The sequence below is a fragment of the Meles meles genome, chromosome 14, assembly GCF_922984935.1.
Source record: "Meles meles chromosome 14, mMelMel3.1 paternal haplotype, whole genome shotgun sequence".
In the NCBI taxonomy this organism is placed as follows: Eukaryota; Metazoa; Chordata; class Mammalia; order Carnivora; family Mustelidae; genus Meles; species Meles meles.
The window spans coordinates 71,217,505-71,239,607 of NC_060079.1; the positions used below are offsets into that span (position 1 = coordinate 71,217,505).

Consider the following 22,103-nt stretch of genomic DNA (forward strand, 5'->3'; position numbering starts at 1 on the left):
GGGGCACCTGGGTGGCTCAGTGGGTTAAGCTTCTGCCTTCTGATCAAGTCATGTTCTCAGGGTCCTGAAATCGAGCCCCACGTCGGGCTCTCTGCTCAGCAGGGAGCCTGCTTCCCTTCCTCTCTCTGCCTGCCTCTCTGCCTACTTATGATCTCTGTCTGTCAAATAAATAAATAAAATCTTAAAAAAAAAAAAAGTGGCGTTAAGTGAGAAGTACAATGGACAAGGGTAAATTATATATAATCACATATCGACCATTTCCTAGAAATATTTGCGAAAATCACCTAACAAATGTATACAATGACCTAATAACAAAAGTAGAGATTTTGCTACCCTCCGTCAAGGAAAAAAAAAATTGCCTTAGGCTGCCAGGGACTGCCATAACAAAATACCACAGACAAGATGATTTAAACAACAGAAACTGACTTTCTCACAGTTCTGGAGGCTAGAAGTCCAAGACCAAGGTGTTGGCAAGGTTAGTTTCCTTTGAGGCCTCTCTCCTCGGCTTGCCGATGGCCACCTCCTGTGTCCTTATGTGGCCTTTCCTCCGTACACGTGCCCCTGCCCCGGTCTATCTGTGTGCGCACAAACTTTCTCTGCTTCTAAGGACACCTGTGAGGCTGGGTTAGGGCCCATCCAGATGTCTTCATTTCAATCACCTCTTTAAAAGCCCTTACTCTAAATGAAGCAAGTACAAGGCATTGGGGTTCCAACATGAGTTTTGGGGACACACAACTCAGCCCATAACACTATCGTTCACCCATCAGAGTCAGTCAGGGGGAAAAAAAAATGGACACAAACATCCAAGACAGGAAGAACAGAGTTGAGGCAAGACTGGCCATGAGCTAAAGAACGCCAACACCCCCAGGTGCATACTCAGGATTCATTACACTGTTCCCTCCACTGCCATACACACTACTCATTATCCGTCATAAAAGGGAAGGAAGGATGGAAGAGGGAGGAAGAGAAACGGGAGGAAAACCCACATTTGTGTAGGTCTCAGTGGCTGGGAACCTTCTCCATAAAAGTGAGTCATCCAACAATTAAATAGGTGCCATTTATGGTTAAGAACAACATATTTTTCCTCTTATCAGTAGTAAGTGTACTTTGTAAATAATTTGATTAGGGGCATCTGGGTGGCTGAGTCGGTTCAGCACTGGAATCCTGACTTCGGCTCAGGTCACCATCTCAGGGTCCTGGGATGCAGCCCTGCATGGGGCTCCACGCTCAGCAGGGAGCCTGCTTGAGATGCTCTCTCTCCCTCTGCCCCTCCCCACCTTCATGGGCCCATATTTGCTCTATAAGAAAGAAAGAAAGAAGATGCATTAATCAATTGATACAGTGATTTAAGGAAAAGCACTAGAAAAGGAGCAGTGGAAGGAAAGATGGGCCTCTACTGACCACTGAACCACACCACAGCTTGGCTCACCTAATTCCACCCTTGGCCCATTTGTGAGTCTGACCCTCCCTCCTCTCCTTATCCCAGGCACAGGGTTTGACCCTACTTCCTAGCCCCAACCCCTTACAGTTAGGTGAGACCATGTGTCACTGGAGAGTCCACAGGTAGGGCTCAGGCCTTCAAACCCTGTCCACCCCTCTCCACACTCTCCCCCTTCCCACCCTCCCAACCTCCACGAGGCAGCAGCCCAGCCTCAACCCACAGGAGCCGGGCCTAGGTCCATGCACACACATCACCTGGGGTCTGTTAAAATGCAAACTCAGATTCACCCAGTCTGGGGGCAGGGCCTGAGACTCTGCATTTCTCCCAGGTACCCGGTGACGGCCTGGGGACTGGTGTGCAGACCACACTTCCAGCAACAAGGCTCTAGGGAGGGCCTCCCAGCGGGGAGGTTCTCCTTTCCAAGGCCTCAGACAAGGTGATCAAATCATGAGCAACGGAAGACGCAGCAGAAAGACCCAACCAGAAATAGCCAGCTGGCCTGGCTCCTGACCCTTATCAGAGATCAGCTCAGACCTATGATGAACTCTGGTCTTACAGCGGGGCTCGCAATGTGTGCCAAGACAGCTGCAGACAGATGACACCAGCGTATGCAGTGTGATAGGGGCTGGCTGGCTTCTATCAACCACGGAATCTGCCACCCTGAGTCTGAGGACAGGGCTGTCAACAGTGCGATCTATGAAGGCTGCCGCTGAGACTGCACGGAAACCACAGCGACTGGCCTGGGGGCAGAAGACCAGAAGGTCACGCAGCCTCAGCCTCCCGCCGCCGGCCACACTGCTCTTGCTCAGAAGGAAGCCCAGGCAGAGGCTGTTTACTCACAGACGTGGTGATCAACAGAGGGTTTGTCTATAAAGCCTCCGCCAATGTTTGGATCACCTGATCCCTTGGCGTCCTAGCAGTCCAGTGTTTATCAACATGCAGGGATCACCGTGCTGGTCCGAAACCTGCAGGAAGCCGACGAGAACTTGGCAGTAACCCCCAAGGACACTTTGAGTCCGCTCTGGTTTGCCGGGGGACTTTCTCAGGTTTAATTTCAAGCTTAGTTAACTTGAGGTTCCTTCGCTATTTACACAACAGACTGCGGACCTGAGAGGGGCAGAGCATGGGGCTGGCACTCCCGCGAACCTGTGGCCTCGATCACAATCATTCTTAAGGCTGGAAAACAGGTAGCAGAGCTAGAGAGCTCCCCCACCATCACCCAAGAGGTCGAGGAAGCCATCTGAATCTGAATTCCTGAGGAATCTAGATTACAGACTGTACTCAGAGTACAGGCTGGTTTACCTTCCGTGTATGCCGAGGTAACTTCCTTCGGGGAAATGCTCTTAGGGTTCAGCCGAGAATGATGCTGGGGGGCACTTCCGGGATCTGCGGTGAAATGTACTTACCACGCTTTCCAAGTTCATGCGCCCTAGACAGACCTTTCACAGGCAGGGAAAACAGCGCTTCCCAGACTAGCCTTTCTTGAAATGACCACAGATTTCATTAAGCAAACACGAGGTCTAGAGCAGTCCTCTCTATTCTGAGTGGTCAAGAAGCCCCACGGGGCCCTAGGTGGTTTTTACCTTTTTCTGTCTCTTCCAAAGTGCCTAGAATAATGAGAAGTGTATGCTAGGCAAAGCTAAACACCTTCTAGGGGTACCTGGGGGGTTCAGTCGGTTAAGGTTAATCTGCCTTCAGCTCAGGTCCTGATCCCGGGGGTCCTGGGTCAAGTCCTAAGTCCCGGGTCCTTGTGCAGGGGGGAGCTTGCTTCTCCCTCTCTCTCTGCCCCTTCCCCTGCTTGTGTGCTCATTCACTCTCTCTCAATAAAAACTTAAAAAAAAAACTAAACACCTACTTCACACAGAAATAACACACATACACCAAACATGTCACCTCATTTTATGTCTTTAAGGCAGACAAAGAAAACACGTGTTTAACCCAAAAAGTTTAGGAAGAAGCATCTACCACAATCAGCTTGCTCCCTTACTCAAAAGCAATTTATTCGAAAGAAGTTCCCTTATTTAAACTCCCCCAAAACTTCCAAACCTCTTTTTATTTTCCCCTAAGTCTCCAAATAGCACATGGCATTATGGTTTTTAAACCTGTTCTTTTCCTGGTGACTCAGCTTTGATGATCTCGGGCCACCCGCCAGGTAGAGCGAGCGACCTAAGACTTCGGTCGAGCACCACGGACCCTCTCGCTCTTTTCGATGTCCCTTCCAGATGACTCCAGGGTTCTTTTGCATTTTTTTTTAAGATTTTTTATTTGAGAGAAAGAGAGTGAGTGCAGGGGGAGGGGCAGAAGAGGGAGGAAGGAGAGAGAGTATCTCAAACAGACTGCACACTGAGTGCAAGTCTGTCCCAGGGCTCGATCTCACGACCCTGAGCCAAAACCACGAATCAGACGCTTCACCAACTGAGCCATCCGGGCACCCCCGGGTTTTCTTAACAAGCCTGCTTCAGCTATTATTTCTGCCCAAGCTCCCTTCTCTGACCTGACTATCAGATTTCCTCCTAGGTCATCATACAACAGAGCAATTAACATTTAAGGCTCCACTGGAACGCTCTGATGGAGACTTCAGCCCCCTGCCTGGTTGCCATACAATCAAAAAAAAATTAAAATATATATTTTTAATATATATTTAATAATATATATTTTATATTTATATATTTATATAAATATATTTTATATATTATATTTGTATAATTATATAATAAACATATATATTTATATAATTCTATTTTAAATATATTTAATTTTATATATATTCATATATTTTATATTTATAAAATAATATATATTTTAAATATATATATTTGGGGGGGCAAATGGTATGAGGGGTGGAGGGGGAAGGCAGGTGGTCGCACACCTGTGATTTGTACTCCAAGAAAACACAATTAAAGTAGTTGCACCTAGTTTTTCATTATTTCATTTTTATCATGTCATCACCCTAGATTCTTAGGGGAAAAGGCACAGGGTTAACAAGCACTGATCTGACTTCCTATTAGCCACGACTTAATAACAGAGGCTGCTTCAAGTCCACAAACAAAAGCTACTAGGCTCTCCCAGCCCCAGGGCAGAAGTGAAGGTGTGATCGAAAACTCCCCAGGGCTCCAGCGGGCTCTGAACTTGAAACCACTGTTCCTCCGCAAACCCGTCCTTCTTCAGGACCATCCCCCTCCCACCTCCCTTCTAGGCAACTGTTCAGAGCTCTGAGCGGGGGACTCCAGACCTGGAATATGGGATTTGTCGGCCACATTCTGACAAGCAAAAACAATCGAACCAGAAAACAGAAGCCAAGCGTACCCTCTCTCACACATAGTACAGAGAACAGCTGTCCCCAACGATAACACCAACTTGAGATGTAAGAACCTCTCCACCTAGTATTCAGCGTTAAGAGGGAGAAGCTAATTAGAAATCATACGTTTCTCTTTGGGCAACACTGTGTCAATGGGACAGATTTTCGCAAAATTCCAGCTAAACCAGTTCATTCTTTGAAGCATTAGGTCAATTACAAACATACCAACCCTGGCTGCATATTCAGAAAGAACAAAAACAGCCTTTGAAAAGCCTCTTACATGGTCTTTTAAAGGGCTTATTCAGTAGGAAGCAGAAGAGGGAAAGCTCCATAGGGAATCTCGGGACATGCTAAAATTGCTTTCTTTATCATCTTAGGCTCTTCTCCCACTTTGAAAAATGTTTCCTGTGACCACAAAAACTCAGAGGTGGTGGTGGTGGGGGGGGGGGTGGGGAAGAGCAACTGAAAACAACACAAATGGGTTTAGCAGAAAGTGCGGGGTGGTATCCCATGTAGACATACTCTGCAAATGGGCTGTCACCCCTGGCTCCCGTCTGTCCCGTCTCCCCAGTCCCTTACCTACCCCAGGGATGCGGATGCCGCTTCCAGGCAAATCCGATTCCCTCTAGCAAGCCACTCTGCTCCTCCTCCCTCCGCGAAGGTCACCCGAACTTCATCGGAACAAAGGGGAGGGCACACAGACCACCCCCCTCCCACATGCCCTGCAAGAGTCTATAAGAGCGAGGACCCAACCGTATACCCCAGAAGCAGGGGAAACTCTGCCGCCTTTCTCCCTCCAAAGAGGCCAGAGTCAAACAGCATCCTCCCTCCCATCCTCACTTGTCCCCACGGAAGCAGCCCTCACTTGTTCTCAAAGCACAGAATGTGTACTTTATTCATTTATTCTTTTTTTTTTTCAAATGCAACCCACAACTTTTGTTGTAAAGATTTTATTTATTTGACAGAGAGAGAGAGAGAGAGCACGCACACAAGCAGGGGGAGCAGCAGTGGAAGAGGGAGAAGCAGGCTCCCCGCGGAGCAGCGGGTCCAATGGAGGACTCGATCCCTGGACCCCAGGATCATGACCCTGAGCCACCCAGGCATCCCTCACCTTTTTTTTTTTTTCTTTTTAACCAGGTTCTCAGCAACAGGATTGGAGTAAACAGGAATTCTCACAATCACTAATTCAGATGAGGTCCTAAGTGCTGGTCTGCCATGAACTGCTGCCCACAAATGGCCTCTTTCATGGAGCTCACAGGAAGGAAAGCAGGGACACCCGCCCTAAGACAGGTCCAGAGCAATGACAACGACCAGAGAGAAAATGAAACAGACGCGGCTGAGGCTGGTGGCAGTTCCTCTCGCTGGAGGTGAGGAAGGCTCTCCGAGGAGGCCGGGCGTGGACCGAGACCCAGGTCAGCGTGTTCCAAGAAAAAGAACAGCGAGTGAGAAGCCCTGAGGTCTATGGCACGCACAGAAAAATCCTGCAATACTAAGCATTTGCCGCTAGTGGAGCGGGATAATAAAAGAATGTCCTGTCGAAGGGAGTGAACCGGGAATCTGGGAGAGAGAGCCGGGCTTCCTGACTTCTCCCATCCACCCAGTTACTACTGGCATGTTCCATGGACAAAGACAGAAACTGGCTACTACGGGATGTGGCCCGAGGGCACACACTGTTAGTTCCTCAGCCAGGACAGCCAGGACAGTCACCGGGGGATGCCGCCTGCCAGCCTCCACCAGCTCAGCAGACCCCAAGTGCTGGGCCCCACACAGGGCCACTCAGAGGCGAAGGTCCGTGTCATCTCAGGGGATGTCCAGCCTTTCCTCCTTCCCCAGGACTTCCCCGGTTCCCAGCCTGCTCACCACAAGCCCCGGGCCATGCCCCCCCCCCCCCCCCCCCCGGCCAGCTCACTCTCCCCGCCTCACACGGCAGAGAGGCTGAGTGCTGGACCACGGTGGTCTTCACTGGCTGGACTCCGACACATCCCAGGAGACCTGTCCAGCCCCACGAACTGGACCACCTGTCTCCGTCCACACTCCAACCGCCTGGTGGGACCCACCTGGTCTGTGAGGGACCACCTCCAGGGCCGCACGCTCTCCTGGGAGCTTTCACTGGGCGCATTCTTACCGACGAAGCGCAGGCAATATGTGGTTCTCCTGGGTGGGGGCGGATCATGGGTTTTCACGAGCCATCACTCCCAGCACAAGTGTAGCAAGCGTCTGGCCTCACCCTGACCACACTTCCTGCCCAAGTTCCACGGCATGGTGAAGGGTATAGTTAAGGGAATACGAACTTCAGCTCACTTAGAGCGGTATTTTAATCATCCAACCTAAGACACTCCTAGGAGTAAAACAAGGGGCCGTTAATAATTACAACAGGCTAAGGGGCAAACCGAGAGTTAGAAGCACAAGGCAGAGGTGAAAAGAAAAATAAAAACAAGACTGGCAACAGCTCTAGGACCTCAGGCAATCAAAAAAAAAAAAAAAAAAATTGATGGGGGCGCCTGGGTGGCTCAGTGGGTTAAAGCCTCTGCCTTCGGCTCAGGTCATGATTCCAGGGTCCTGGGATCGAGCCCCGCATCGGGCTCTCTGCTCAGCGGGGAGTCTGCTTCCTCCTCTCTCCTCTCTCTCTCTGCCTGCTTCTCTGCCTACTTGTGATCTCTGTCTGTCAAATAAATAAGAATAAAATCTTAAAAAAAAAATGGATGATTTATTTATTTGAAAGAGAGCACAAGTGGGAGGGGCAGAGGGGGAGGAAGAGACTCTCAAGCAGACTCCTGCTCTGAGTGAGGAACCCGAGGCAGGGCTTGATCTCAAGACCCTGAGATCATGACCGGAATCAAAACCAAGACTGTATGCTTAACCCACTGCACCACCCAGGTATCCCTCAAAAATTTTATTCTTGGGGCACCTGGGTGGCTCAGTGGGTTAAGCCTCTGCCTTCGGCTAAGGTCATGGTCTGAGGGTCCTGGGATCGAGCCCCACATCGGGTTCTCTGCTCAGCAGGGAGCCTGCTTCCCCCTCTCACTCTGCCTGCCGCTCTGCCTACTTGTGATTTCTCTGTCAAATAAATAAATAAAATCTTTAAAAAAAAAAATTTTATTCTTGATCTGATTTCCTTCCAAACTGAGGTGGGATTTCTTTTCCTTTAGTGGGGCGGAGCAGAAGGGGGAAGGCTACCACACCAAACCATTTCCTTCCGAAATAAAAAGATGCAAGAACGCCACAGAGAACAGTGGCCTATCCGGAGACCCAGATATAGACAGGGGTGCCTGGATGGCTCAGTGGGTTAAGCATCTGACTCTCAACTTCAGCTCAGGTCATGCTCTCAGGATCATGGGATCAAGCCCCACATTGGGCTCAGCAGGGAGTCTGTTTGGGATTCTCTTTCTCTCCCTCTGCTTCCCGCCCCCCCCAACTTAAACATACACTCTCTCAAATAAATAAAATGGGAAGGGGCACCTGGGCAACTCAGTAGGTTGGTACCTGCCTTTTGCTCAGGTCATGATCCCAGGGTCCCAGGATTGAGCCCCGCGACAGGGTCCCCACTCAGCAGAGAGTCTGCTTCTCCCTCTCCCCCCCCACGTGCTTGTGATTTTTTTCTCTCTCTCTCAAATATTTTTTTAAAAATGGAGAACCCAGATATAAAGAACACAAACCCTTCTCTCTATAGTCTAACCAAAGGCTAAAATCCATCAGGAGCCAGGGGCCACTTCAAAAGTAAAGACTAGGGGGCGCCTGGGTGGCTCAATGGGTTATGATCCGGTCCATGATCAGGGCCCTGGAATCGAGTCCCACATCGGGCTCCCTGCTCAGCTAGGAGCCTTGCTTTCCCCTCCTCTCTCTCTCTGCCTGCCTCTCTGCCTACTTGTGATCTATGTCAAATAAATAAATAAATAAATCTTTAAAAATTAAAAAAAAAAAAAAAAGAAGAAGTAAAGACTGGGCCTGAACACAGACACCAGACCACTAATATCGGGAAAAGAAGCCACCCGTAACACAGCAGGCTTCTGGAGGTGCACCTCTTCTGGGATTCGAGAAGAGGGAAGAACTTTGCACAGACTAAAACACAATGCAGTTTAACAAGCAGCACCTGTTCTAAGAAGCCTTTTCTTTCCCGGATCACTCCAGCTCCTCAGGCTCAGCCCACACGCCCCCTGGTCACTCTCCCTCCTCTGCTTTCCAGGGACCCTGCTCGTGACTTTAACATCTGAAGCTGGAAATCAAATAGCCCCATCCCCTCCACTGATGAAGTTGTGCTGCTTTGGGCACAAAACAGTGTCCTCAGCTGGAGGCAAAGGGGCGCACTGGGCAAAGCATGTACAAACATCACCACGGTTACGGTAGCACCATACCTCATGTTACAGGAATTTACACAGTAAGGCAGCAAACGGTTCACAAAAGTCCTGGAGTGATCAGAATGGCTGTGCCCAAGATGAGGGGGGCCACTGCCTGAAGGGCGGGACCTGAGAGAAGACGGTGGGGGGGCAAAGCCCACCCAACATGCAACCCCTATCTTCACAAACCCACAGCCCCCATAGATTTTTGTGGAATCTAGTAAAAGGGGCTGACTTGGGTGGGGGAGAACCAGGAAACGGGGCTGACTTGGGGGGTCAGGTGGGCGGACACAGAAGGTTCAAGAGAACATAGCAGGTGAAGCGTGAGGTGGGAGGTGGGAGGAAGTGAGCACAGCGCTGGCAGGAAATGTGGAATGGGACCTTCAGCCACCAGCAGCTCCCCAGGAGCCCCAGGGAGGAGCCAACACTCGAGCCTTCCTTAGGGGGGGTCCCCACCCTGGAAGAAGACACTAGCCTCACCCATGCTTACGGCCCCCCCCCAACCCCGCACGGTCGGCCCTTCCGCACACAGGGTGCCACATCCGTGCTCACGGTTACCTCTTCCTTGAAATTGCTGCCAGGAATCCGTTGTGAGAGGGAGGAAACCGCTAATGGCTTTGAACCAGACCTTCTCCTATCTGTGTGACCCAGGGCCGGCTTAACCACACCTGCCTCTAGCTGATCTCAAGTTTGCCAGTCAAGGTTCAATCCGCCTGCCACAGCCCTGACCCACCTCCCACACCACCGTCCCCACAGCCTGACCCACGAAGGAGGAGCCGTGCCTTCACTTTGTTCCGCCTCAACAGAAACGCCAATTCCCAGAACTCGAAGGCGCCGAAATCCCCCTCTCCCGAGCGTGTGTGAGTCGGCTGCTCTGTGGGACTCCTTCCTGCTGCACCCCATCCTTCCTGGAAGCCTTCTTAGAAACTGTGCCTCCCCCTTACAGGAAAGGAATCCCTCCCTCCCGAGGAGCCGTGTCCACGAAGCAGCCTTAAGAAATTTGAGGACTTCGGCTTACTTTCTGAGCTGCTCCTAGCAGAGATGACCAAAGTCCAGGAGCGACAGAGTGAGAGAAAGAAACAGGGACAAAGAAGGAGGAAGGGGATCCTAATTTGGCTTACTCAGGAGGACGAATTCTCTTTAAAAGATCTCCTCAAAACAAAACAAAACTGGACTACGTCCACGCGAAAGGGGAAAAGCAGAAAGGATTCCGAGCATGCCTGAGAATGACGGTCACCTCTTTTTCTCAGCTGTTCATACTTGACACACTAAGGACTTGCATGGGGCTTTCACGAAAGCAAGATAACTTGGTTAATTTCCACGCAGATATAAAAGAGAAAGTTCCGAGCTCGAGCCTTAAAGAACCTAACCTATGGGGGACGGTCCCTCACCCCGGATGCAGACCTGGTTCCCGGGAACGGACACCAGCCTGCGTGATCCAGTTTCAAGAGTGAGAATGATACTTGAACTCCCGGCCCGCCCGTCCAGGGGAAGAGCTCATTCTCCTCCTGAGTCAAGTCCTCGGAAGGGTTTTTAAGGGCATTGCCTCCGAGACTGAAAAGTTCTGGGGACTTTTACCCTGAATCCGACTCAAAATTTGAGGGAGCAGGTCCATAACCAGCAGGTCAAGAGAAGGCTAAGGTCGTGAGGTCAAAGTCTTTAGTGAGTTCTGTGTAATAGAGGACAAATGACCACGATACAAAGCAGCTCTGACCAGTGACAACCAGGGGCACTGGCTCCAACCAGGACCTCCCCGGGACACACAGGGAGCCTCAGATGGCGGGGTGGGGGGGGGGGTACATAACAAAGTACACAGACAGGGCGACTTCAGTGACAAAACTGAGCCTCTCACAGTTCTGCAGGGATGGAGTCCGAGAGCAAGGCAGAAAGAAACCAGGTGCCAGATGCTCACTTGGGTGGTTTTGGCCATGTTGCTCTGCTATGGAACGGTTTTCTAGAAACCTTCTGGAGAATATAGCCACCACCACCTTATAATTTCCCAAGTGCTTCTGGACAATGATCCCATTCTCAGTACAAATTACATTTCCCTTCATTGCTTTTTTTTTTTTTTTTAATCTTAATTTCTGCGGCAGTTACTGAGAGCTCACCTCTCCATGGGACATGGAGAGGATACACCACACTTCTGCATTCCCTCCCTGCTGCCTTGCCCTGCTTCATTCCAAGTGGGGAAGAAAAGTTAAGTACACAGCATTATATCCATTTATTATATTTAAAACACAAGTTTTAGAATACACCGAGATTGGGGCACCTGGGTGGCTCAGTCGTTAAGCACCTGCCTTTGGCTCAGGTCGTGATCCCAGGGTTCTGGGATGGAGCCCTGCCTCCACCTCCTTGCTCGGCAGGGAGTCTGCTTCTCCCTCTGCCTGCCACTGCCTTCACCCTGCACAACCACCACCCCCAGCTTGAGCTGTCAAATAAATAAATAAAATCTTAAAAAAAAAAAAAAAGTACACCGAGATGACATTTAATCTTCCCAACTTGTGGAAGAGGTTACTGAAGCCCGAAATAAGTCTGTGTCCGGCCTAAGCTCTACGCTAGGGAGTGCAAGATCACGGATGAGCACGGGGATCCTCTGGCTCCAGGCGGATGCTCTCTCCTATGAAACTTAATAAAGGAAAACTCACTTAAAATGGAGTCGGGGGGTGTCTGGGTGGCTCGGTCCTTAGGCTGCTGCCTTCGGCTCAGGTCACGGTCCCGGGGTCCCGGGACTGAGGCTCACATCAGGCTCCCTGCTCGGTGGGAAGTCTGCTTCTCTATCTCCGACTCCCCCTGCTTGTGTTCCCTCTCTCGTCATCTCTAATAAATAAATAAAATCTTTTTCAAAAATTAATTAATTAAAAATGGAGTCAGGAGGGGCACCTTGGCTCACTCAGCCAAGCATCTGACTTCAGCTCAGGTTATGATCCCAGGATCCTGGGATCGAAACGCCTCCATTCAGCCTCTTCGCTGAGCAGGGAGCCTGCTTCTCCCTCTGCCTGCTGTTCCCCCTGCTTGTGCTCTCTTGCTTTCTCTGTCAAATAAATAAGATATTTAAAAAAGGGGGGGGGTTCCCTCTCCTTTGCTCTTCATACCTGCCTACGGTTTTGCTATAGCTTGAATGTCCCCGATTGCAATGCTCTGCTGTTCCCATGTAAATTCATTCTTGCTCATAACACAACCCCCAGTTTTATTTTTAAGGTCAACATTCCATAATGCCCAGCTTGCTCCCTTTTAAGGAAGAGGCCTGCATTTCCAAATTAGAGAAACTCCAATTAGGAAGGCTAAAGTCATAATTTACAATCACTAGGTAAGCCTGCTAAGTTCAAGATGTTCCGCTAGGCACCAGAATAAAGGTGTGAAAGACACTTACTTGTTCCTGCCCTCAATGAGCAAACAACTTAGCTTTAAAAGTCACAAATGAGGGGCACTTGGGTGGCTCAGTCATTTAAGCATCTGCCTTCGGCTCAGGTCTTTGATCCCAGAGTCCCTGGGATGGGCCCCATGTCAGGCTCCCTGCTCAGTGGAGAGTCTGCTTCTCCCTCTGTGTGCGTTCTTGCTCATGTGCTCTCTCAAGTAAATAAATAAATCTTTAAAAAAAAAAGAAGAAGAAGAAGAAAAGGAAAGATCCCACAAGAGCCAGCCTGTGTTCATTAAGAGGAAATCATGCGAATGCCTTTCTTTGCAGGACTTCAGAATGACTGCCCGGTACATAAGGTACCTCTGGACTCCCATAAGACAGACGACATGACCTCCCCCAACACCTGTGGTCAAGTTCATCTGCGACCCAGTGCTCATGAGTGGATCAGCCACAACCTGCAGGACAGTTCCAAGACCTGTCCTTTCTGGCATTACTTTCAACTGATAACAATGGATGCTGGACCCTAAGACCAACAAAATGAACTTCAACAGCAGTTTGTGGGGACAAACCCCACGGACTGTGACGTCAGTTGTCCATGTGTCCAACATAGCCCAGCGGTATACATTGTTCACCATACCCCAGTGTTATCGCCAGCCCAGACTTCTTCCCGGCGCCCCCGACACACGATCAATGCGTACCCCACCTCTCTACGTAAACATATGGAAGGCATCTCGAACTGAATATGGTCAAATCTGAACTCCTGGTCTTCTCCAACCCACTCCTCCTGCAGGCTTCAGCAGCTCACTGAATGGGGACTCCACCCTTCCAGGGACTCGAGCTTAACCAGAAGCAACCTTGCCTCTCTCTTCCTCTCAAGTTCCACAATCTAATATCCAAGATGCCCAGCTCTACCTTCAAATAAGCTCTTTCCTGAACCCAACTACTCACCACCGCCCACTCCCATCACCCTCCTGGTCAAAGCTACCTCTTGCCTGAACCACTGTGAAATCTCCCACAGGTCTCCCTGCTTCTGCCCGTGGATTTTAGTCTATTCTTAATATATCCCAAACATTTAGAATGGGGGGGGGGGACATTTTCTGTAAAGAACTAGATCATAAATATTTTAGACGTTGCAGGTCATACAGTGTCTGTACCAAACACTCAACTCCACTGTGGTAACCCACGGACAATATATAAATGAATGAGCACAGCCATGTTCCAATAAAACTTTATTTACAAAAACAGACAGTAGGCTGGATTTGACCTGCGGGTCCTAGTTTGCCAACTCCTGCTTTAGAACATTACCCCCAACACAGCAAGCACTCAAAAAATAGTTGTTAAACTGTCAGATTAGTTACTTCAAATACTACCGCTGGCCAGAATAAACCTGGAATAGTAGGTAAGTTCTAGATGCCACATTAATATAAAGACAATGATAAACCAAAGCATATTCAGTTCAAGCAGATGGAAAAGGGTCTGAAAACCCTGCCATTTAAAGGCAACCCAAGAACGGAGACAATTATCTGAAAGATTTAATGGATCCATATTTTAATTTTTTTTAATATTTTATTTATTTATTTGACAGAGAGAGACACAGTGAGGGAGGGAACATAAGCAGAGGAAGTGGGAGAGGGAGAAGCAGGCTGCTCAGTGAGCAGGAAGCCTGCTGTGGGGCTCGACCCCAGGACCCTGGGATCATGACCTGAGCCTGAGACAGACACTTAATGACTGAGCCACCCAGGTGCCCCCCACCAAAAAAAAAAAAAAAAAATTTAATGGATCCATGATGGTGGTCTTTGAAGAATACCATAAGGCCAGCATGTGGAGGGGGGCCAACTTGCTGTGTATTGACAAAAAAGAGAGAGAGAGAGAGAGAGAGAGAGAGACGGGCAGAAACTGCCCCAAAAGAAAACTGGCTAGTAACAGCAGTCTTCTGCCATTCCAGAATGAAGATCAGTAAGAGCAGCAAATGTCCCCACTGCACGATGTCCAGGAGGGATTCCTGCATTGAGTATGAACTAAGATCTCTCCCATCCAACCCTATAATTCCAGGACCCTGGAAGTCGGGCAGATACCAGCTAGCCTGGGAAAGGAGAGCAGACAGAAACTAGCCCCATGAAGAGAAGTGGCCCGGGACCAGTGAATGGAATGAGAGGCTAACGCTAGAAGGACTAGAGGTGCTCATGGAGGCCAGGACTGGGGAGAAGAGATAAGGACGAAAGCTGGCGACGGTGAAACAGGGAGGAGTGTGATCCTGAATGACAGTATCAAAATCACGAGGTGGTGGAGGGAGGGACGTCCACAACACTTGATCGCTGTTCTCAGGACATGCCAGCCTTTCCACAATCTTGTGCCCTACACATGTCCGTCCACCCTCCAAGAGGGCTCCCCACCTTCCTCACGCCACCCCTCCCTGAAACCCCCCATTGGAGCGCGCATTAGTCCCACATCTAAACACCGCACACCGACGTGTTGTCATTCTCTCACAGGGACCTGGACACGTGGCCCACACTTTCTAGCCCACCTAACGGTAGAGGCGACCCTGTGACTGACGCCTTGCCAATAAAATGTGTCAAGGACATAGGTCGCTGCCAAGCCAGGAACACAAAAACCAGCCACAAATAACTCCTTTCCAGCTGAATTAAGAGGACTTGGAGAGGACCCAAGGACCGAGCCACAAGATAGAGAAAGACCAGCTACTGAGTGTGTGGGGTGGCTCCCCACTCCCAGCAACCCGGAAAGGACTACAAACATGACTTCCAGTGTGTTTTGTCACTGAGTCACTAAGATTAGGGGCTTGTTTTGCTCAGAAGCTGACTCCAGTGACAGAATTAAGAAGACTAGACTGTGTGAGCTCTTTGAGAACAGGAATGTTATTTTTATGGATTTGAATGCAGGAACACAAAAGGCCCTCAAATGTTGGCCCAAAGAATTACCTAAACCACAAGCTGGACCAGTACCCTTGGCCTCCCACTGAGCTCTCAACGAGAAATGGGACTTTAAGGGCTGAAAAAGAGCCCGGAAACTTGGTTCCCAAAGCTTAGTGTGAGTCTCCCAGAACGCTGTTAAAAAAAAATTGATTCAGGCTGCCAACAACTCCCTCCCCAAACCCGCCCAACCCCCACGCTCCCCATTAGGTTCCTTCCGGTAAGGAATGAGACTCTGAAATTTACATTCATCCTCTAACTGGGAAATAAACTCTGGCAATTTACAAACAAAACTGTTAGTTTACAAACACTAAGTAACTAGAGGAAGGTGGCCTGGCTTCCTTTTACTATTTATTCACTGTTTGGGTAAACCAACAGAATTTGGTTCATTTAATACTCTCAACAACCCTAGGAGATGGGTATCGTGATTATTCCCATTTCACAGATGAGGAAACTTGCCTTTGGTCAGGAAAGCAGTAGAGTTCAGACCCATGCCCGGGCACTTCAGCTCCAAGGCAGGGGGACGCTGCTCCATGGTATCTGCTGGATTAGGGCTCAGGGCTATATACATGGGCCTCTGGCAAGGGTACGGACATCCAGCCTGCTTTCCTCCATTTGCTCCCATACCCTGGCAAACAGTCCAGTAAGGGGTTCACCCAGAGGCGGCCGCCCCTCATCAGTCAGGACGGCAGTCCGGCTCCAGGGGCCCGGCACAGACACGGTAGTTACCAGATGTGCCTCACCTCATCAGAAAAGTCCAGAGGTGAGAGAGATGATCGAAGACGAGACGCAAAAGGCAGGTTCTGAAGGATTCTGAGTGCCTCCCTTAAGACCTGCTCTTGAACGCAGTTGGGAAGTAGGAGAGGTTTTTAAACAGGAGGACGGCATAGATCTTAGGGGAAAGACTGGTTGGGGGAGAACCCATTGGGAGGAGGAAAAGCCAAGGGAGGCTGGAACAGAGGAGAGGGACACACGCTCCAGGAGGATGGGCACCTCTGTGCCTTTCCTTCCCTTTGGCTCTCACACACATTCTGGAAGCGCTTGCTAAATGAAGGACTCCAAGTTCAGCGGATGGGATCTGAGTCAGCAATATCAGCAGGAATGGACAGGTCCGTGCCTTACGAACCCAATGGCCAACAACACACGTGGCAAATCAGGAGACGGCATGACGGAGAGAGGGTAGAACACGCTTCTCGTGCGAGCATCTGAGAAGGGCGTAGTCACTCCCGGACACGAGCTGTGAATGTCTGCTGGGGGTTTCCTGTCACAGCCAGGCAGACGGGAGCCTGAGCACTTGGGCCGCTGCGTGTGCTGAGGACATGGGCACCACACCAACTGGCACATGGCGGACCCCCCGCCCCCCGGAGCTGTGCTTTCCCTGACAAGTGCTCCAACCTCTCTGGGCATGCACTGCCTTACAGGACCGAGGACTGCCTGAGACACTGAAACAGCAAGCAAACGAGGCTGAGCTCCAGGAAGCGTTCAGCAGGTGTTAGTGATGATCAGTACTGTTGCCTCAGTGGACCCAGCCCCAAGGGCTAACCGCCTTCACCCCAAGTGCCCAGCAGGAACTGAAATGCGGATCCCCAAAATACCTACCCAGGAGGAAGGACCCTCATCTGCATTTTTAACGGTGTCTCAGAAAATACTGCTGCAATAGGTAAACACGAGTTTGTTTCGTTTTAAAGATTTATTTGAGACAGATATAGAGGGGGGAGGGGGGAGGGGAACGAGAGCAGACTCCTCCCCCAAGCAGGACTTGATCCCAGGACTCTGAGATCACGACCTGAGCCGAAGGCAGTTGCCCAGCCACCTGAGCCACCGAGGCATCCCGATAAACATGAGATTTAACTTCTAAAAAAATTTAATCTTGCCTTCTAACTTACATTTTTCGTTATCTCACACTATGTACATAATATAAAGAGATCTCAGAAGGATTAATTTTGAAATGGATCCATCTTTAAGGTCCCTGGCTGGCTTAGTCGGTAGAACATGTGATTCTTGATCTTGGGGTTGTGGTTCAAGTCCCATGTTGGGTGTAGAGATTACCTAAAAATATTTAAAAACTAAAAATAGGGCACCTGCTCCCCCTGCTTGTGCGCAGGCGCTCTGTCAAATAAAACCTTAAAAAAAAAAAAAAACCCTGAAAATAAAAAAATAAATAAATGGATCAATCTTGAAACGGATCTAAAACTTACATTCCAGTCTTCAGGGACCCCCTGGCCATAACAACCTGAGCCCTTAGCTCTGGACTAGGAGACTTTGCATTAACAATCATTCCCAGTCTCCCAATTTCAAGGCCTAGATCATTCTCTTACAGGTAGCCACACGGAATTTGCAGGGCCAAAGAAAAGAGATGAGCCGGTTCCAAAGCCCTGCCCTTCCCATTGCAGTACTGATAACCACCTTTACACAATTCATCAGCACAGAAACACAGAAAATATCTGCAGGGGCTTCAAGCTCACAAAGAGAAGAAACCCACAGAGACATTCTCGTGATAGGGGACAGGGTTTGCTGTCCCCACTGAGAACTGACAGGCGAGATTTCGGATAAAGGCTCATAGGGCGCATGACCTCATTGGGCTCCTCACCCCACAGAGCAGGCCAAGCCTGGGAGATACAACAGGGAGAGGGGATCCCCTGGAGAACTCAAAAAAGGAAATTATCTACTTAATACACCTGAATGAACATAAGTTGAGTTAACCCCACTCACGCGGAGCAGATGCAGAACTGTATAAAAACAAACAGAAAAAATCAAATAGAAATTAAAGGAGATGAACTTATATTTTGTTACTCTATTTATTTCATTGCAGAGGCTTAGTAAATTTCAGTACACCTTCTGGGTGCTTGGGCTTGGAATTATTGTATAAATTGGCCAAAAACTCATCAAACTAAATGCTAAAGAAAGGGGAACAGGCTGAGGCCAAACACAGGGCCCTGAAAAACGAAGCCAGCCTCCTTGTACAAAATGTGTACGCCTGATTGTTAATGAACAACAGGAGATTAACATTAGAAGTTATTCTGGGGAGGGGCACCTGGGTTGCTCAGTCAGCCGGACTTGGTTTAGGCTGCGGTGGTGATCTCAGAGTCAGGGCATCCAGTCCGGGCAGAGTCTGCTTGTCCCTCTCCCTCTGCTTCTCCCCTACTCCCACGCTCTCTCCCAAATAAATAAAAAAACAAAATCCTTTAAAAATAATAATAAAAACAAATAAAAGGCATTCTAGGGGCAGCTGGCTGTCACTAAAACTTGCAACTCTTGATCTGAGGATTGTAAATTCGAGGCCCATGTTGGGCATAAAGATTACTTAAAAAATTAAAATCTCATGGGGCTCCTGGGTGGCTCCGTCTGTTAAGCGCCTGACTTCAGCTCAGGTCAAGGTCTCGGGCTCTTGGGGGAATCCGAGCCCTGTGTCAGACTCTGAGACGCTGAGTGGGAAGTCTGCTTCTCTCTCCTCTTCCTCCATCCCCAACTCCTGCTTGGGCACAGGCACACACTCTAGCTCTTTCTTAAATAAAATTTAAAAAAAAAAAAATTTTAGAATATTTTTTAAAAAGGCATTCTTAAAAAGGTGCAAAACCCCAGTTTAAAATGAAGCATCTCAAGTAAGTCAAAAAATAAATGACAAGGGACGCCTGGGTGGCTCAGTTGGTTAAGCAGCTGCCTTCGGCTCAGGTCATGATCCCAGCGTCCTGGAATCGAGTCCCACTTCGGGCTCCTTGTTTGGCAGGGAGCCTGCTTCTCCCTCTGCCTCTGCCTGCCATTCTGTCTGCCTGTGCTCACTCTCTCTCCCTCTCTCTCTCTGACAAATAAATAAATAAAATCTTTTAAAAAAAAATTTTTTTAATAAATAAATAAATGACAAAACCAGACCTCTTAGATTGAAAGTCTCCAATCTGACACCTGTGGCAGTCTCAGCAACAGCGCTGGCTTTCCAAAGTGACAGTTCCCAGACTGAGCCAGTGGCAGGGGAGTGAGAACACAGCCACTCTCAGGTGGCCTGCATGCGTGTGGCCCAAAGCCTTCTCTGCGGATGGGTCCTGAGCGGCTAACCACAGAGCGAGGGAAGACAGGGAAACGAGGAGCACATCTCTGGGGAGCTGCGCACCTGGAGAGCGGAACACGTCCAGGGGGTCTCAGGGGACAGGACAATCCAGTACCAGCTGGATAAGCCTACACCACTTGTTTCCAATAACAGGAAAGAGGAAGAATCAGTCAATAAACCATGATGAGAAAATGGGCTGTTTTGTAAAAAAAAAAAAAAAAAAAAAAAAAAACAAAAACAAAACAAAAACGAGGCTTAATACCAAATACAAAAGGAAATTCTAGCGGACTTTGTATAAGAAAACGCTTACGGAGATTTAGAGGATGCTGGAATCTAAAAAAGATATATTACAGAAGCAACAGGAAAAACCAGAAAGAAGAGCTCAACAATCTATAAATTTAAAACCTCTGATCTAGGTGCACCTGGCTAAGTCAGTAGTGTGTAACTCTTGATCTTAAGGTTGTAAGTCTGAGCCCCCATTGGACAAAGAGATTAAAAATAATTTTAGGGGCGCCTGGTTGGCTCAGTGGGTTAAGCCTCTGCCTCCGGCTCAGGTCATGATCCCAGGGTCCTGGGATGGAGCCCCGCGTCAGGCTCTCTGCTCAGCAGGGAGCCTGCTTCCCCCTCTCTCTCTACCTGCCTCTCTGCCTACTTATGATCTCTCTCTCAAATAAATAAATAAAATCTTTAAAATAATAACAATAATTTTTAAAATCTTTAAAAAAATTCTTTAAGAAAGAAAACTTCTGATCTAAATTAAGAGTCGAATGAAAATCTCAAAAAATAAGCACTATGACAAGTTTTTTCAAATATATAAAGGCCTCATAGGAAAAAAGTCTAATACACAATTCAAAGATACAAAATCATATTCAAATTAAAACCCTGATATTATTTTTAATCCATGACTTAGAAAAAAAAGTAATTCAGTTGGTCCAAAATTAGAAAATAAAATTTTTGCCTTTCACCAGTTACTCCACTTCTGGCTACAGAGAAAAAGGAAAACTGCACCAAAATATACGGGCATGGATATGCGTTACATCATAATTAGAAATAAACAGTACTCAACAAAAGTGAATTGAAGTAAATTATAATTGTTAAATACCACGTTTTGAAGATTTAATGCTATGAATAAATGTTAGCCATAAAAAATTAAGAAGGGAAAATAAATAAATAAATAAGAAGGGATCAGGATTCAAAACTATTTGGGAGGGGAAGAATAACTATTTGGTTTTGTAGAAAAGGCGTGTGTGTGTTGTGAGTTTTAGAGGGAAGACTAAGAAACCAACATCAGCAGGTTTACTTGGCTAACAGAAATAAATCATCCATATTCCTTTCTTTTTCTGTAGCTTTAAATATCTTACAAAAATAGAAAATAAATAAATATTATACATATTCTTCTCAAAAATCCACAACACGGACACCTCCCTGGCTCAGTCCGTCAAGCATGCAAGTCTTGATCTCAGGGTGGTGAGCTCAAGCGGGATGTTGGACATGGAGCATACTTAAAAAATAAATCAAAAATCTGCAACAATTACCAAACCCATTATGTACAGCTCCTCCTAAACCCAAGTTCAAGCTTTGCTGTTGACATACCAAAACCCCATTATGGCCATGTGTATAGAACTCCGTAAAGCTAGTTACTGGCAGCATGTGGGTAGAGGGCTACCAATTCACAAGTTCAGAAAGCAGATGAAATTTGAGAAGAAAAGTAAACATCCAATGAGAAGATGAAAACTCGGTTTTTCCCTGCAAGGTGGGCCTTGTTTCCAGGCAGCACTTCCTGCCCGGACTCATTTCGACTTTCTTGCCTACATCCGGAGGGGTACACGTGAAAATCACCACGGTGGCCTCAGACTTTCAAATCCCTGGACATGCAGAAGGTCAACCGATACAGGATGGCAATCATGGTCAACAGCTGACCTCAAAAGACTTGCTCCTTTTTTAAAACTATAAAACTGGAATAACATGGGGCGCCTGGGTAGCTCAGTGGGTTAAAGCCTCTGCCTTCGGCCCAGGTCATGATCCCAGGTCCTGGGATCGAGCCCCGCATTGGGCTCTCTGCTCGGCAGGGAGCCTGCTTCCTCCTCCTCCTCCTCCTCCTCCTCCCTCTCTCTCTCTCTCTGCCTACTTGCGATCTCTCTCTGTCAAATAAATAAATAAAATCTTTAAAAAAAAAAAAAAAAAAAAAAAACTGGAATAACAATGTCAGTGGGGGTAGAGGCTTAAACCAGTGAGCCAGGCTCGACTTTCCATCAGAATCACCTGGAGCACAGGCTTAAACCCCACCCCGAGTTTCTACATAGTTCACAGAACTGGTCTGGAATGGGTGCCAGAGAACTTGCACTTCTAACAAGCACCTGGGTGACGGTGGTGCCGCCGAAGGTGTGAGGACCAAGCTTAGAGGACAGCCACCCTCAAGCCGCCCTTAGACAGACATCCTCAAGCATGATGGGTTTCACATGCACCAGCTCATCTCCAACAGCAATGACTTTAAGAAAAATCCAGCCTAAAATAAAGAAAGAAAGAAAGAAAGAAAAAGAAAATCCGGCCTACAAGCACAAAGGTATGTTTGGAATAGTCTTCTCCATGCATTTAAGAACACGGGTCGCAACAGGAGAGGCTCAGTCCAACAGGTGCAAACACGAGGCTCAGGGGCCAGAGAGCCTGATTGGGGATCCTGCCCTACCTCGACAAAAGTGTGTG

General features: G+C 48.4%; 1 protein-coding gene across 4 annotated transcripts in view; it reads right to left on the reverse strand.

Moving 5' to 3' along the window:
* ABCC4 (ATP binding cassette subfamily C member 4) overlaps positions 1-22,103 on the reverse strand; it is a 253,197-nt gene that overhangs the window by 229,074 nt on the left and 2,020 nt on the right. Inside the window, exons 1-2 of one of the 4 annotated variants that reach the window (XM_045978078.1) lie at positions 9,632-9,764; positions 6,865-7,077 (exon numbers count right to left, since the gene is read on the reverse strand). The exons of 2 other annotated variants lie outside the window; for them this stretch is intronic. The gene's annotated coding sequence lies outside the window, so the exon portion shown is untranslated. Of the gene's footprint in view, positions 1-6,864; positions 7,078-9,631; positions 9,767-22,103 lie in introns of those variants that run through there. One more of the 4 variants, XM_045978077.1, reaches the window with a different exon arrangement.